Source organism: Cryptomeria japonica, chromosome 4, assembly GCF_030272615.1.
Source record: "Cryptomeria japonica chromosome 4, Sugi_1.0, whole genome shotgun sequence".
Lineage (NCBI taxonomy): Eukaryota > Viridiplantae > Streptophyta > Pinopsida > Cupressales > Cupressaceae > Cryptomeria > Cryptomeria japonica.
The window spans coordinates 382,498,327-382,517,038 of NC_081408.1; positions in this window are offsets into that span (position 1 = coordinate 382,498,327).

The window sequence follows — 18,712 nt, forward strand, 5'->3', positions numbered from 1 at the left end:
TTGTTTCTCTGAATAGCTTTTCCATAACCTTGACTGGTTTGAGTTCTACACTGATTAGATAAATGTCCAAATCTACCACAAATATAACATTTCACATTCATTCTACAATTGTCTGAGTTATGACCATTTTTATTGCATTTGGAACATTGACAGGTGGATGAGTTTGTATTATAATTATTCCTAAATCTGCATTGATTTTCTCTATGACCAAATTTGTTGCAATTAAAACATTTCCCATTGAATTTATAAGCATTAGGTTGCCTTACCAGTTTGTTGTGATCATGATTGTTTGCAGTCCCAGAATTTTCTCCATGTTCAAATCCAAGTCCAATTGTTTCTCCATCAGGTTTATGACTTTTCAGCATATCATCAAGCTTCTCTGAACTATTCTTGAATTTGTCTTTGTATTCATTTGTAGTGACCAACTCACTTTCCAAAGTGCTAACTTGTCTCATAAGTTCCTCTTTATCATGTTGCGTGTGAATCAAATCTGTTTAAGCATATTATTTTCATAACTAAGCCTTAGAGATTCGTCTGATCTTTCATTAAGTCTTTTGGCCAAATTTTCTTCATTCCTCTTTCTATCTTCAATATCCTTGCATAATCTCATGGTTAAATCTTGCATCTCATTCTTCATGTTACTGTTCTCTTGTCTCAATTTCTCTACAATATCTTTGAGAGTTTCCTTTTCTTCATCATCTTGATTTTGCAATTGCACATGCAATTCTTTTCTCTTATTCTTTGCTATAACTAAGTTATCTTGAAGTGCTTTGATGAATTCCTGAGTAGTTCCGAGTTCATCTTCCAGTTTGATATTCTTCAATTTTTCTACATCAAAATCTTCAAGAGCTCCTTCCAACTGTTGTCTCAAACTTTCCATCAGTACTGGTTTCAGAATCTTCCTCAAGTTGTTAGGATTTTGTAAATAGAGGACTAGGCTCTGATACCAATTGTTAGATACTTGATCTGTCCCAAAGACACTGAGAGGGGGGGGGTGTGAATCAGTGTCTAACTGGTAGATGAAATATTTAAACTTATTTGCAACTTTATAACCCAAATTAATATACCAGTAAACAAATAATAATGCAGTAAAGAGAAACAAAAGTATAAGCATCAATGTACACCATAACACATATATTTTTGGTGAGGAAACTCAGTACGGGAAAAACCTCGATGGGATTTGTGACCCACAATATTTACTCATTGGCCAATATGAATAAATATTACTTGTACAATAGGGGCCTGCACATGTAGGAAGGCCAACAGCCTAGAGCTCACTGCTCAACACAAAATGGAGTCACACTGACTAAAATTGGATGGTTAAATCCAATAACAATGTACTGCTCAAAATAGCATCTATAATGCTAGATTCAATACTGGTTTAAGCTATGTCAGGTACCTCTACCATAAACCTTGCTTCACTCTGCTCTGCTCTTATTTTTTCATAGGATAATTACATCAAAATGCATATATAGTTCATTTTCTATCATAACCTATCACATCTCATATATCACTTCCTTACAACCCCTAATTACATTTCAAAATGACCTACAAGATCCCATACATATATGAGTCTTTACAATACATCATGTCGGCTATACAAATATAATTACAATACTAAACAATATTATTTCAAGTCAGCTTAGAGTGTCGGTATAATCTGTTGTCGGTGTAGACTAGATGTCAGTGTGAATAAAGTTGTAGTGCCTGTCGATGTCGGTAGATGATGTCTGTTGCCGGTGTAACTTGTGAACCATGTTACCAGTTGGTTGCCATCAATGACAACATCAAATATTCTCATCTAAGTGTATAATGCCAACAAAAGAACATTAGAAGAAGCCATTGTAAAATATATGAATGTATATAGTAAAGCCCTGATAGAATTATCATCAATGATTCTGAAGGGTCTATATGAAATTTTGGATGCCAAAAGGCATACAACTAGTCTAGAAGATGAGAGAGTGAAAGAGTATGTATTGGTTAATTTGAGCTCAGTAATTTCTAAGAGTGAATAACATAGAATTCTTAAGATTGCAAAGAGTAAATTTAGAAATAAAACCAGAGTTAATAGGATCATGTTTGGAAATTTTGATGAAGTAGCTAAGGAAACAGAAGCAATTTTGAATCATTTTTTGGAAGAGAACCAGTATGAGACAAATCTGATGAAAGATGACACCCATCCAGAAGTGCATACATGAGATGATACTTCCATTCTAGAAGTACAGACCAAAGTTTTGGATGAGAAAATAAACAAACAAGCTATAGTTGTAGATGATATTATTGATAATCAACAGATTGCAGACTTCGATGAAGCTGATCAGAATCCTCTAGTAACAACTGTTGAATTAGAGAAGGTAGCTGAGGAGGTTGGTGATGAAAAGAGAGAGGATGCAAAGAAAGGAGAAGATGTAGAGAAGGCATAGAAGGAGAAGGATGTAGATAATATTGAACCAGATCTGATGGCAAGAGACATTGTGAAATTAGACAAGGGCAAGCAAATTATCAATGACACAAATCTCACCAAAGGGAATATCGATCTCAAATCACTATATTTTGTCCAAGGACTCAAGATTCTAGCACTTGCACATGCCAAAGCTAGTGAAGACTTATTGAAGTCTTGCTTTGAGGATAAAGAGTTGATATCTATGGCTACAAGTGTGCTTGAGAAAATTCTACCATCTTTCAAGCAACATATGGTAGACACACCCTCCGGTAAGCTGAGGAACATGCTTAAGTCAATAGATTCTCATTTTGTATCTTTAGAGAGAGTTGCCTAAGGTAAAGTTCTTAGCCAATTCAAAGCTATGCGGTTAAGAACAGTTTTGAGAATGGTTGAAGGTGATAGGGCTAGTTTGATTTTTGGTATGAAGGCCATTCAGGAGGCAATGGACGAAGGAGGTAAAATCCACAAGTCATGTCTTCTTTTTCTTAAGTTCACAATTAAGATTGATAGGAACATCAAGGAATGCAAAGGTCAATTAGCTAGTATATCTCAATCTTATGCTCCCAATTAGTTTTTGCCAGTAATTATGAAGCTTAGGTGATGGCCCTACTTGATAAAATCAAGAGCCTGAATCAGGAAAAAGATAGAGTAGTCGGTAGAGTGGGAGAACTAAGGAATTTAATCACTTCTCGGTTGGATACTTTTCTTAGAAATTAGCAGGATGCTATGAATGCTCTGAATAAGAGTATTCCTTCAGATCTTAGAGGAGAAGGCATGCATGCTTATTTGTTTAGTGCCCTCATCAATATTTTGGAGAACTTGAACAAAGGTTGGGATGACCACTTGTCTTTAAAAATCATTTTTGCAGACATTTATAAATTTTTATAAGCTATTGAGTATACCCCTATACATAAATTTTAGCGGATACCTACCTTTGCCATTAATGTCAAAGGGGGAAAAAGGGGAATGAAAAATTGTGTATATTCTCAGGGGGAGCTTGTTGAGTTGTTACATTTTTGAAGTTTTGAAGTTTTGCAATGTATGTCAGTTTTGATCTAACATTGTCATTTTTCATCAAGTGTTCCTATCAATGCCAAAGGGGGAGATTTTTGGCGAGAGACACTATACCGATTGAGTTACATGCTTAAGGAATGTTTTGGGGTTGTCATTGATGGCAACTCTGATCATAAATCATATCCAGTATATGCGGAATTGTTCTACCAAAATTTTGATATCTATTTTGCTTAAGTTTGGAAGGTGGAATACAGAGTATGGGTACATTGAGCAGATTTTAATTTTGGTTGCACAATTTTGGTTGTGGTGGAAGAGGTAGTTGATTGGATGTTTGAAATAAATTATTTTACAATCCTAGACCTCGGTATTGATCCTTGTGCAAGATTGAAGATCTGGTATCCGATATTTTAGGAAGAACAAAGCTATCTTAGTGAAGCATGTTATGTGGAATCTTTGGGATGATTTCAGTGATTAGTTTTGAGTTCAAGGTGGTCGAGCCAACATCTGTGAAGCATATTATTAATTTGTTTAGGTCTACATATGGATTTGTAATCAGATTGAGCTGACTTATTGTTACACGTTTCATGTTTTGCAAATATTTTGAAGCTGACATATTGGTGACCTAATCAAGTGATGCAAATATATAAGGCTGATCGATTTGATCATTTTATGCATGGATTTTGATGGTGAAGAGTATATGAGTGTTTGAGCACAATTTTACATACATTATCTTTGATTTAGTGCTCTAGTATATGAAAGAGCATCAAAATAGAGTAGTTTGTCAGAACAATGGAAGAAAATCACTTTGCGCTTAATCAAAACTTCATTTTGGCATTTGTAGATGGTATTCATCAGTTCAGACAATCAGTTATCATTTTTAATCATTTGTAGGACAGTGAGTCCTTCGGCGGTTGTAGCCCTCTTCTTTGTAATTGAGTAGTGAGCTCTAGAAAGTGTATCTGAATGCATGTGAATTCCCCTTGTAATATTATTACACTCCTGATCACAATATTATAATATTGTGGGTCTTAATCACATCATGGTTTTTTTCCTTTTTTGGGTTTCCACATAAAAATTCTGGTGGTATGGTTTTGTGCTTGTTTGCATTTAGTTTCTATACTTTTCTTTTATTCATTTGAATTTGGTGGTTTAAGAATTAGTTCAAGAAAGTTGCTAATTGCAGAATACTGATTCACCCCCCTCTCAGTGTTCATTGATTCCAATAGTTTAGAGGTTGGTTTTGGCAGGATGTGGTGTAAGGACCCCCCTTCTAGGAAGTTTCACCAGGTTAAGAGTAATATTTGTTGAGGTGCTTATTGGTCACCCCTCCTTATGATGTGTTGAATATAAATATTGATGGTTCTTTGAGAGATAATTCTGGTCATGTGGGGATTGATAGAGTTGAAAGAGATAATTCAAGTGTTGTCCATTTCTTCTTTACTTTGTATAAAGGATAATATTCGAACAAATTTATGGAATCCCTTGCTATTATTTATGATTTAGAAAGAAGTAGTTCTCTTGGATAGAGAAAGATCATCTGTGAATCTCGTTACCTACTTTTTGCTCTTAAGATAAAAAAATAGCCTACATAACCTTGGGTCAAGTATAAAGAATTTCAAAGAAGATTTAAAATATTAGGAAAAAGGGAAAATTTTACTTGCAACTATTTCAAGGTTTTAGTTTGTCTTTTCAAGTTAATAAATAAAAGAATCTATTATTTTCCCTTTAAAAGCTCAAAATAAGTCTTCTTCCACATGAATAATATCTTGTTTAAATTTCTTTGCATGTTTTGGAGGGAGATAAAAATAAAAAATAAAATAAAATAAGGGGTCTCATCTTGTATTTCCACATGGTTTAACCATTTGTCCACAAAAGTATGAGTTAACTAGGGTTTGGGTGTAAAAGTTAGAACCAATATAGGAGCAAAACCCTAATTTCTGCAAACTTCATTTAGGCAAACTCAAAATGGTAGCCAGATATTTTTCATGATTTTTAACAAGGTATTAAGAACTAATTTGTCACATGATCATATTCTATCTTCAGCCATTTGGTTGAAGGAGAGGTTGTTGATTTTGTATATCTTCAGTTTTAATGGAGTGAGGAAGGTATTATTTGGGACTTAGATGTGAAATAAAGATCACAAAGGAAAAGTGAGCATGGGAGACCTCTATTTGAATGTTAAATATGTCAAAAATTGAGTCATGCATGATCCATGCACTTCTTCATTTCAGGTCTACTTTATCTTCACAACTCTCTTGTTGTTATTTCTAAGAAAGTAAGGTTATTTCCATGTTTCTTTAGAGATGGAAAGGATATTCAAAGTTGAAATAGTCATAACAAGGGGAAGTTTTGTTATTGTTATTCTATTATAATATTCCTTATCTAAAACCTTCATGGGGTTATAATAGTTAGGATCCGTCTCATTCATTCTTAAGATCCATGAAGTGAGTTTGGCATCATAGGATTCAAACAAAGGTCTTCTAAAAATTATTGTAGGCCCTAAAGACACTATTTCAAATTTAAAGGGCCTCAAGAACAACTCGTCATAAGGATTTGGTGTAGTCACCAGTTAGGAGGGGCCTCAAAGAGATTAATCTGGACCGGTCATCAAGAGTAAACACAACAAAAACACAAGGATATGATGGAGGCAATGCAAAACTAAATGAATTATATCATGAAAACTGACTACAATCAACTAGTAACAAATGAGTTACAAAACCCGACTCACTGGCCTGCTAAAACATGCTTGATTACAGAAAAGGTCACAACCGGGACCTCAAATGTTCAGATCTATCTTCTATGTCCTATATATTTACTTATTTCTATTCTAATGATCAATTTCAATGATTTATATGATCCAAGGGGATCTGGTTGGCCCCAAAAGGGATCAAAAGCCGAAGAATAAGACCTAACATGTAAAAACAGCATGGTTGACCTCCGCCAAAGAAATTCCTTTGGAAAATCTAGAGGATGAAGTGTAGATTAAAGGGAAGGTCGACCACATGCCAAGGAATATCAGAATCAACACTCAGGGCTCTGCAAGCTACGAAAGGGATTTGGTAGATTTTGGTAGATTACAAATACAAATAGGTCCAGGAAACCGGTACCAGAAAAAATGTCTTAGAAACTGGTAGTGATAAATTGCTGGAAAGTGATCCAAATGCTCCTCGGTTTGGGAATAAGGTAGATGATCAAGTCTTCAAGCAAAATTCCAACTCCTCAAGATCCGGTGAGCTAATGCCAGAAAATGCAGAATGAAATGCTGAATTTGTGAAACAAAAAGAAACATAGAAAGGAAATATTTTTGGTTGATGCAAGATTGCCATGAACCGTGGATGCTCCTACATCGGACATCCGGGGTTGTTGAAAAAGTGTCTCTTACTTTGCTAGAGTTAGAGGAAAACCACGGCAGTCTACCTCTTCCTAAGAAATCAAAGATGAATTCAACTGGTCTGTCCTTCCACTTTACTAGATATTCCTTATACTAATTGCTTTGAGTACTACGCCCAATCCTACTATCCAAAATGTCTTCAATCTGATCTGGTTTCTTCCGAGGTAACTGTTTCTCCAAGTCTACAATATTGTTCTCACTAAATTCTGTTAGGATTCCCAAAGATACTGAGAGGGGGGGTGAATCTGTATCTAATCAGTTTATTGCTTTTCTTAACTTATTAAATGAAAAGCATTCCAAAATTGTGTACCGGTAAACCAAAATTAATGCAGTAAATAAGAACAACAACCACAACATGAAAGACACACCATAACACAATATTTTTAATGAGGAAACCTAGTGTTGGAAAAACCTCGGTGGGATTTGTGACCCACAATATTCGCTTACTGGCCAATAAGAGAATATTACTGTTACAATAGGGGTTTGCACATGCAGGAAGGCCAACTGCCCAAAGCTCACTGCTTAAATACAAAAAGAGAAGTCTCACTAACTTACAAAAGTGGATTATGAAAATCCAATGTCATGTACTGCTACAAAAGGGCATTTGCTATGCCAGATCCAGTACCAGTTTAAGCTCTGCAACTTTCAAAACCTTATTCCAAACTCTGCCTTAATATTCGCACATAATATCCATCATTTATCCTATATTCAAATGTTTCTCTAAGATCTCATACTTATATATGAGCCTTATTAAAATTTGCCTTGTCGCCTTTCAAAAAGATATTACAATTAATTACATTTTGCAATAAATAATTTCCTGTCGGCTAGGGTGCCGATAATCAATCTTTTTGGTGTCGGCGAACATATACCAATGTAGAGTCTGTCGGTGTTGGTGCCTACCAGTATCATATGATTGTAAGGTTTCCATCAATGACAATACCTTCAATCACCTACAATTTATCATTGGAGTGTGCATTTGCCAACAATATCCCCATTTGGCATTGATGGCAACACTCATGAGAAAAATCCAAAAAGTGTTGTCCAAAAAAAAATGTCTTACCAAAACTGTCAAAACTATGTGCTCTGCGTGCTCCCCCTGAGCTAATGATGTCTTATGTTGATCATTTTTATCATCTCCACTACTCCCCCTTTGGCATCAATGACAAAGGTTGTCATTCAATGTCAATTGAGTGTGGTTCCTGCCTAGTTCCTTGTAATTTGTTTATTACAATCTGATAAATTTCTGCTAAGGCAATATTCAGACTGTTGTAAAATCTCTCATTGTCTTTCAGTGTTGTTTCAGTTCTTTGAATTGTACCGATGAGAGAGTGCATTTTCTCTTCTGGTGTCTTAAGTCCTGCAACAAGAGCCTCAGAAATCTGTTTTCTCAAAGAGATGAGGATATCCAGTTTAGGACTTAGTCTACATTTAAGTTCTTTTGCCTTAAACTTTATCCTTTCCTTGTCTTTCTCAAGCTTTTCTATTTTCTCTTCAAATCCTGCAATTTCCTGTTCAATTACTAATATTGAGTCTGATGAACATATCAAGTTGTTAGCAATATCATTTATTTCCTTCTGGGCTACGTCGATCTCTTTATCTATGTTTTTTGTCAAAATGTCTGTTTTGCATGCATCTCTATACAATTTCTTGAAGTCCAAAATTGCTTTACCTAATATCAGTAATAAGGTTTCCATATGTTCCTTATTATTCTTTACTATCTCCTCAAAGAATTTTTCCTTCTCCTTATTCATTTTCTCTCTAAAGGTGTCTTCATTTATCTAATCCAGTGTTATTAGGTTGTCGGTTATATACTTAGACAATGTGTCTAATTGGCTCAAGGAATCTTTATTGTCTATGTTATATTTTTGAGCTATCATTTTCAAAATTGGTAAATTGTCATTTATAGCCTTATAAGCTAGTGCATTACACTTTGTTATTTTCTTTCTTGAATCTAATAGTACCTCTGTTACATTTGTTGGTCTAAAATCTGTCATGGATGCTCCGGATGACTGTCCAACTGTTTTTATAATCTGTAAACCATCGGTGGTTTTGATAGCTTTGCTTTCCTCTTTCTCTGGAGGATTAGTTTGAGTTTCCATTTTTGCTACCAAAGGCTTGGGCTTGTCAGATGAGGCTGATGTTACTGTTTGTGAAGGACCTTGTTGCTCTACTGGTTTATCAGTTTTCTCTTTTGATGGTGTCTTTGTTTGTGTCTTTGAAGATTTCACTATAGTGTCCACTATCAGTTTTTCTTTGTTTACCTCTATATTGTCTACTGTCGGTGACTCAGTAGGTTTTGCAATTTCAGTATTTGTCGGTGGCTCAGTAGATGCATCATTATGCATATCTGTGGTCTCTACCTTTCCAGTGTCCACGGGTTCATTTGTTCCTTCATTTGGTTGTTCCCCAATTTGAATGTTTTCAACTCTAATATTTCCTGCTGGTGGCTCAGTTGTCACATCTCTTTTGTCAGTTGTTTCCTTATCCACCACAATATTGACTTCATGTGTGTTAATGTTCATTGTGTATAGCACCTCAAAATCAGGATTTGTATCCTCATGTGGTGTTTCCATACTCTATGTTGTCAGTTGTGTGTCAGCAGTTTGTACCAGTGGAGTATCAGAAGGAGGTGGGGGTAAGTTATCAGTTATCTTTAGGCTTGGAGGTCCACCTACTTTACCTTTCCCCTTATCCTTGTCCTTTTTCCTTTTGATAGATTTTAAAGGTCTTTGGTCTCTTTAGCTCTTCTTGTTTCTCTTTTTCAACAAAAAATATATCCCACTAATCTACAATCTCTTCTGTTATTTCATTTACTCTACCTGCCATTAGTGCTACATGCCAGTGACCGGTTGAGAATATTGTCCGGTTAGCCTCACTGATTAATTCATCTATCTCTTGAATGGAGTTCACTGGGTGAACTGCAAGTAGTTTCTCTATTTTTATCTTTTTATCTAATTCTGCAATAGCTACCCTTCTAGCTTCTAATCTTTTGTACAAGTCATTTGGTATATCATCAACCACTTCCATAAAAAATTTCTTATAAATATCAAGATGTAAAATAACACTATTTTCTATACTTTCTTTTTCATCATTTGATAGTGTGTTATACAGCTTGCTGATGTTAGTCAATTTCTCATCTTCAGTTATCTCATCTAGAAGTTTGTCCAAGGGTGGAATAACCTGTTTTTCTTTCCTTTTCTTTGGTGTCAACTTCCTTGCCAAAGCCCTAACTGCCTGTTGTTTTTGTCTTGTTCTTTTTGGTGTAGGAGTAGGTGTTGGTGAAGGTTTTCTTTTCCTGACTACCCTTTTAAATTATGTTGGTATTTCACTGTTAGAGGAAGTAGCAATCAGTGAAAGATGTGCTTTCGGTTGTAGTCCTTCCAATTCACTCTCCTTAATACCTGTTTTGTTTAATACATCCTCTTTTATTGCTTTTGCCTGCCTTGAACCTCTCCTAACTATCTGTTTAGTTTTCTTGATTCTTTTCTCAGATTGGATTTTTCTTTCTATGGTCTCCACATTGCGAAAAACTTTCTCAGTTGGTTCCTTAGGTTCTTCTAAGAGGGCTTTAGCATAGGTTTCAACTATGTTGTCATCTGCCGCATATCTCATCTCTGTAACCCAAACAGTTCTAGGGATAACTACCTCCATCCAAATTTCATCTTTCTTGATCACAAAGCATATCTCTTTTTGATACTTATCAACAATTGCTTGAGATAGCCTTATTCTTGTATTCATCTTTGCTTTCAAGGTTTGAAAATATTCATTTATATTTTTCTCTCTATCATCTCCCATGTTGTTCAGTATATCAAGAAGTTGTTTTCCTACCGGGATATCAAAACCAAGTCTTTCCTACCAATACCGGGAACTTGCTTGGTAATGTACATCATTGAACACACAAGTAGGTTGCCAAATCTAAAATTTCTTTTCTTATCACCTTTAATTTTATTCAAATTGTCTATCAGTTCATCTTTTAGCCACTCACATACATCAATCATAGCATTGTTATTCACCATGTCATATGCACTTTTAATACATAAGCTAGAGACTGAGTTTAGTCTGTTTGCATGTGTAGCCTTATAACCAAGAATCATACTGACAAATCTAACATTGATGTCCTTCACATCGTTGACTCTTAGGGATCTTTTATCAAATGTTGCACTAGTTAGGGTCATCACAGTGTCATTTGGAAACTTTTTAGTTTTATCAGGCCTACTACCAGTGGATGGTAAGCCTATCACTACTCTAACTGCTTCTTTGGTAATCTTATGGATAGAATCCAACCAAAAGAATTCTCCATGAACTTTGCTCAAGACAATCCTTATCACATCCTTAGGAAAATCAGGGATACTAAGAATGTCCACAAAGCCTAGGGTTTCCACTATCTTGTGTTCTGGTTTATCATTTCCTTGTTCATCACAAATAACAGTCCTATACATTTTTATTATTTATTCAACTCCTAGTTCCTCAATATGATAATGTATATACATTCTAGGATCTTCTGCGTAAACTACTCCCTTAGGTATTTTTGAAAATGCTCCTAGGGTATCATCTTTCTTTGCAATTTCGGGAATAAGTTTGAACACAGGTCTAGGGAACTTAATAACTTCAATCACTATAGGGTTTTCAATGAATTCAGGTGCAGATGAAGAAGCCATAGTTATAAATACCTTAATCTGCCTTTGGGATGATTTTCTTAGATGATTTGCTTTACTTTTTGCTATGGATGCCTTCGCTTGGGATTTTTGCGCTCTCTGGAGATTTGAATGCTCGGTGAATGAAAAAGAGCCAAAACACTTGCTTTATAATGTTATTTCTTTCAACTACCACATTTAATGTCTGCCGGTTAAGTCAAAACTTAACTCATGTGCCAGTAAAGAAGTAATCCAACTTCTCACCATCAACCGAGGGTAAACTAGTATGTTTTTCAATTTGTTGCCATACCCCCAAAGGATTGTTTCTCAGTTAGATGAAGAATCTCCTGCTGGAGCAGTGATACTCTGTTCTACCGGTGAAGTAATAGCTTCACTAACATTCATGTCAGACTTTCTAATCCATTGTTTTGAAAATTCTTGCTTTACCTCTTCAACCTTTTCTTTACCTTTCAAGCTGGTCCCTTTGTTATTTATCGGTGATGTTTTACTTCTATAAAATTTTGCAATATGTCCAATCTTGTTACAAGCATAACAAGTCACATTGTTTTTCTAAATAGCTTTCCCATATCCTATGCCGGTATGTGTTCTACATTGGTTAGATAAGTGTCAAAATCTTCCACAAATATAACATCTTACATTCATTCTGCAATTTTCTAAATTATGAGCAACTTTATTTCATTTAGAGCATTGACCAGTGGGTGCATTATTATTCTGATAGTTTCTAGATCTACACTAATTTTCTCTATGACCATACTTGTTATAGTTAAAACATTTTCCATTGAATTTATAAGCATTAGGTTGTCTTACCAGTTTGTTGTGATCATGTTTGTTTGCAATGCCGGAGCTTTCACCAACTTCAAAGCCAAGTCCATTTGTATCTCCATTAGGTTTTTGATTCTTCAACATATCATCAAGTTCTTCTAAACTTTTCTTGAATTTCTCCTTGTGTTGATTTGTGGTAGCCAATTCATTTTCCAAGAAATATTTCTGTCTCATGAGTTCAGTTTTATCATGTCCAAGTGTATTAGATCTATCTTTAGCATATCATTCTCATGACTAAGTCTTATATTTTCATTTGCAGCATCATTGATTCTTCTAGCCAGATCATCTTCATTCTTCTTTGTATATTCAATGTCTTTACAAAATCTCATGGTCATATCTTGCATTTTATTCTTCATTGTACTGTTTTCTTGTCTTAGTTTATTCACAAGGTCATTAAGAGTTTCTTTCTCATCATCATCACTCTACATCTTCTCAGAAAGTTCTCTTCTTTTATTCCTAGAAATAGTGAGATTTTTCTGAAGTCCTTGATTGATTTCTTGTGCAACCTTCAGATCATCTTCAATTTTTATATTCTTCACTTTTTTTGCATCATAATCTGCAAGAGATGTTTCTAGTTGCTTTCTCAGATTATCCATCTGTACCAGTGTCAGAATCTTCCTCAAGCTATTAGGCTTGTGAAAATAGAGGACTAGGATTTGATACCAATTGTTAGGATCCCCAAAGATACTAAGAGGGGGGTTGAATCAGTATCTAACATGTTTATTTATTTTCTTAACTTATTAAATGAAAAGCATTCCAAAACTATGTACCGGTAAACCAAAATTAATGCAGTAAATAAGAACAACAACCACAATATGAAAGACACACCATAACATAGTATTTTTAACAAGGAAACTCGGTGTGGGAAAAACCTCAGTGGGATTTGTGACCCACAATATTCGCTTACTGGCCAATAAGAGAATATTATTGTTATAATAGTGGCTTCCACATACAGGAAGGCCAATTGCCTAAAGCTCACTACTTAAATACAAAAAGAGAAGTCTCACTAACTTACAAAAGTGGATTATGAAAATCTAATGTCATGTACTACTACAAAAGGGCATCTGCTATGCCAGATCCAGTACCAGTTTAAGCTCTGCAACTTTCAAAACCTTATTCCAAACTCTGCCTTAATATTCACACATAATATCCATCATATATCCTATATTCAATTGTTTCTCTAAGATCTCATACTTATATATGAGCCTTATTACAATATGCCTTGTCAGCTTTCAAAAAGATATTACAATTAATTACATTTTGCAATAAATAAAATCCTGTCGGCCAAGGTACCAGTAATCAATCTTTTCAGTGCCGGTGAACATATGCCAGTGTAGAGTCTACCAGTGCCAGTGCCTACTGGTATCATATGATTGTAAGGTTTCCATCAATGACAATACCTTCAATCACCTACAATTTCTCATTGGAGTGTGCATTTGCCAACAAATTTTGGTTCATGATACTGATGTAGATCTGCAATGTTAAATATAGGTGAAATACTCAGACTATCTGGTAACTCCACTTCATATGCATTTTTGGAACTGAACTTTCTCAAAATCTTATAAGGTCCAAACTTCCTCATCTGTAACTTGTTATAAGTTCCAATTGGGAATCTTTCTTTTCTCATATACACCATCACTTCATCACCAACTTCAAATTCTTTATGTCTTCTTTTCTCATCTGCTTTCTCCTTATACTTGATGTTCATGTCCTCCAAATGCTACTTAACTTGAATATGTAAGTCCTTTATGTGATCTACAAATTCTTTTGCTTCTGCACTTCTCCGGTCTTCACTGCTAATATCTCTTAATTTAGATATACATCTAGGGTGTGCTCCAGTAATAATCTCAAAAGGTGTCCTTCTGGTACTCCTGTTTACTGAATTATTGTAGGTAAACTCTGCTTGTGCAAGAATGAAATCCCAACTTCCGGTTTTGTCTCCAACTAAGCATCTTGACAAATTTCCCAATCTTCGGTTAACTACTTCTGTATGTCCATGAATTTTTGGGTGAAAAGTAGAATTGAACTTCAAATCTATCTTCATCTTCTTCCAAAGTGTTCTAAAAAAATAACCAACAAACTTAGTATCTCTCTTGGAAACTATGCTCTTAGGTAATCCATGCAATCTCATGACTTCCTTGAAAAATAGGTCAGCTATATGCATTGCATCTGATGTCTTCTTAGAAGGTATGAAATGAGCCATCTTCGAGAATCTATCCACTACCACAAATATAGAATCATTCCCTCTCTATGTTTTAGGCAATCCAAGTATGAAATCCATGCTTATATCTTCCCAAGGTTTCTCTGGTACTGTCAAAGGCTTATACAATCCCACATTCTGACTACTACCCTTTGAAACTTGACAAACTCTACAACTTTGCACATATTTCCTAACATCCTTATGAATATAGGGCCAAAAGTAATGCTCACTCACCACTACTACTATTTTATCAACACCAAAGCATGTGGCTAATCCTCCACTATGTTTCTCCTTTATCAGATTCTCCCTCATAGAACTCTTAGGTATGCACAACTAAGCTCCTCTGAATAACAACCCATCCTGAATGAAGTAATCCAACCACTTACCTCTATCTACTATAACCGGTTCTCTACATGTTTTCCAAGGTTCTACAAAATCTGGGTCCTCATCATACAAGGTCTTCAACTCCTCAAATCCTAATACTATCACTCTCATCTCTATCAGAAAATTTCTCCTTCTACTCAATGCATCAACAACTTTGTTAGATTTCCCACTTCTATACTTCAACACAAAAGTGTAACTCTACAAAAATTCTACCCATCTCATATGTCTGTGATTCAACTTACTCTGACTGTTCAAATACTGCAAAGCTTGATGATCTGTATACAACACAAACTCCTTAGGCAATAGGTAATGTCTCTACTTCTTTAAGGCTTGAACTATGGCATAAAATTATTGATCATACACTGAATATCTCCTTCAGGCATCATTCAAGTTCTCACTGAAATAAGCTACTGCTCTCCCTTCCTGACTCAATACAACTCCAATTATTGTTCCACTTGCATCACAATCTACTTGAAATACTTTGTTAAAATATGGTAAAGCTAACATGGGCTTCTCAGTTACTTTCAGTTTCAACAGTTCAAAACTTTTATTTGCTTTGGTGGTCCACTTAAACTCCTTCCTATCTCCCCTCATTATCTCAGTCATAGGGTTACAAATTGAACTGAAATTTTTGATAAACTTCTGGTAGAAACTAGCCAATCCATGAAATGATCTTACCTCTCCAATGCTTTTTGATGTAGGACATTCAACAATTGCTTTTACTTTCATAGGGTCCATCTTCAAACCATCCTCAGATATCACAAATCCCAAATAGACTAATTCTTCCTTCATGAAAGTACACTTCTTAAGATTTATCAGCAACTTTTCTTCTCTCAACCTCTACAAAACTTTTCTCAAATGTAACAAATGCTCCTCTTTTGTCTTACTAAAAATTAGAATGTCATCCAGATATATAATAACAAACTTACCCAATAATTTCTTCAATACCTCATTCATCAGCCTCATAAAAGTACTCGGTGCATTAGTTAACCCAAAAGGCATCACCAACCGCTCATATAGTCCTTCATTTGTCTTGAACGCTATCTTCCACTCATCTCCTTCTCTGATCCTGATCTGATGATATCCACTCTTCAAGTCTATCTTTATAAAGTATTTGGATCCACTCAAACAATCCATTATGTCATCCATCCTAGGAAATGAATGATAGTTCTGATACTAATTGTTAAGTACAGATGCCAAGCTAACAAGATGAGAGGGGGGGGTGAATCATACAAACTTAATCTTCCATAAAAATAACAGATTCAACCTCGGTAACATATACTTCAACAATATAACCAAAACTGCTAAACATGCAAACTTATAAGCATATAAACATCACAACACTCATAACACCAGATTTAACATGGAAACCCAAATAGGGAAAAACCATTGTGGGATTTCGGACCCACTAAGAAATATACTCTTCTAGAGTATGCTTGGTTAAAAGGAAATCATGTTAAAGATTACAAACACATTGCTAGATGTGACCTGTTTAAGGGATTTCCCTCAAATCTGTTAGGATCTTCACTTTGTTAGAGGTGACCTTGTCAAAGGATTTCAAACACTCATTCAGAATGTCACCTTGCTAGAGGGTTTTACAAATAAGACTGTTAAGTCCACTCGGTTAAGAGATTTTCTGTCACTTTACAAAATAACAGTAATAAAAATCTATCTGCAACTTCACATCTAAAATGCTAAAGCAGATTCTTATTTTCTCAATACAATCTAGTCATAGGACTTATCTTGTCCCTCTACTGGGCTCTATACTCTATTAATCAAACAGGTCTTCAAGCTTCTATGCTCGGTAATCACTATGTAGCATCCCTGTGCTTACACTTGCCCGCATACATTGTTTATCAACAATTCCTTATTTATAAACAATTTGCTAACCGCTGAATCTCCTTGATCACATTTCCCATGATCAATCATAGCCATCAGATCTTGAAACTTGACTAGGTTCAATGTATCCTTCAATCTGAAAACATTTTACCTTGCCTTGGGACTTGCAGTCCTTTCTTGGAACTTGCACAAGGTTATTGCAATTCAATTTGCACTGTAGATCTTCCTACTGATTTTCCTTTACCATAGATCCTTAACAAACTTCATACATGACATACCAATCATTTAATCAACTCCAGCTCATCAGCTTCCTTCATTAAATAATGCTTTTAATCATTTAATGCATTCTGTTATAGCTCGGTTGCAACTCGGTAAATACTAAACTTCACTCGGTAGACATTCTGCCTTCATTAACCGATAGCGATAACCTTAGGGTTTACCGACTAGGTTCTTTGCTTGGTAACATAGTATAGTATTAACCTTACAAACAATATCATATGTAGGATATCAAAACAATCTAAACATCATGATCTCATCATTGTCTAACTCGGTAATAGTTGCCCATTGAATAACTTATTTCTCCCCTTATTCATCACATTCTTTCTGTGTCTTTTACCGACATCTTTATACTCATCAAATCATACTTCTTAAGATATGGCAACATCATACTGAATTAGAAAATCAATTTCTTGACATCAATGCCAAAATAATAATATTAAGACAATAAACATCCTTAATCAGTTATATCCATAATCATCAACAACCTTCTCAATATCCTAATTGAAATGCCAACAATCTCTTATTATCTGTTATAATGCTAACAAAGAAAACTGGTATTTAACTGTGATCTTGTTTATTGCTCTAGAATCAGTACACATACTCCATTCTCCATTCTTCTTAGATGCTAATACTATTGGTACTGCATAAGGACTCAAACTTTCTCTGATCAAACCTTTCTTTAACAGCTCCTGCACTTGTCTATTCAACTCTTCATTCTCTATCAGTGTAATCCAGTGTGTAGCTTTGTTAGGCAAACTAGCTCTGGGAACCAGTTCCATGCAATGACTGATACTTCTCACATGTGGTAATCCATCAGGCACATTTTCTAAAATGATATCTTCATACTCTGTTAGCAACTCTTTTATCTCTTTCAGTTGTTCTTCTTCATGCTCTAGATTCTCAGTCTTCTTAAGAACTAGGGCAAAACACACATTCTCATGTCTCATCCCATCCAGGAATTTCCTTCCATCCACCAAACAGATTCTAGCATTCATATAGACTTCACTCTTCAAAGGCTCCTCCAAGGGAAATAAGGTTTGTTTCATCCCATTGGTGACAATAGTGTAAGTATTATTTCTCCCATCATGTATTTCATGTCTATCAAATTGCCAAGGTCTACCCAACAAAAGGTGACAAATATCCATAGGCATAATATCACACAAGACTTCATCATGATAATTCCCAATTTTCAATTTCACCAAACATTTCTCACTTACTAACAACTTATGATCAGCCTAAATCCATGCTATATGATAAGGCTTAGGGTGTTTCAATCTTTCCAAATTTAACTTATTCACCATCTCTTCTAAACCAAGATTATCTGAACTACCACTATCAATAACAACTTTACAACACTTATCGGATACCTTACATCTGGTCTAGAAAAAATCCTTCCTCTACAAGGGCTCTTCATCTCCTTCAGTATGACACAAAGATCTCCTCATCATCAATATTTCTCCATCCTCTGGTTTATTAGCTGATCCGATGGGCCTTTCTTCCACCATTTTTGTTCTTCTGGTATTCTCTATCTTCTTACACTCAAAACCATGATTTCCTTCTCCTCCACACTTATAGAAAGTTCCTATAAACACTCTCTCATCTTGTCTTTTGTCATATTTTGCAAAATTCTCATTATGGTAGCCATTCAGCTCTCTCCTCTGGTAGAAATTTTTATCATCCTTTTG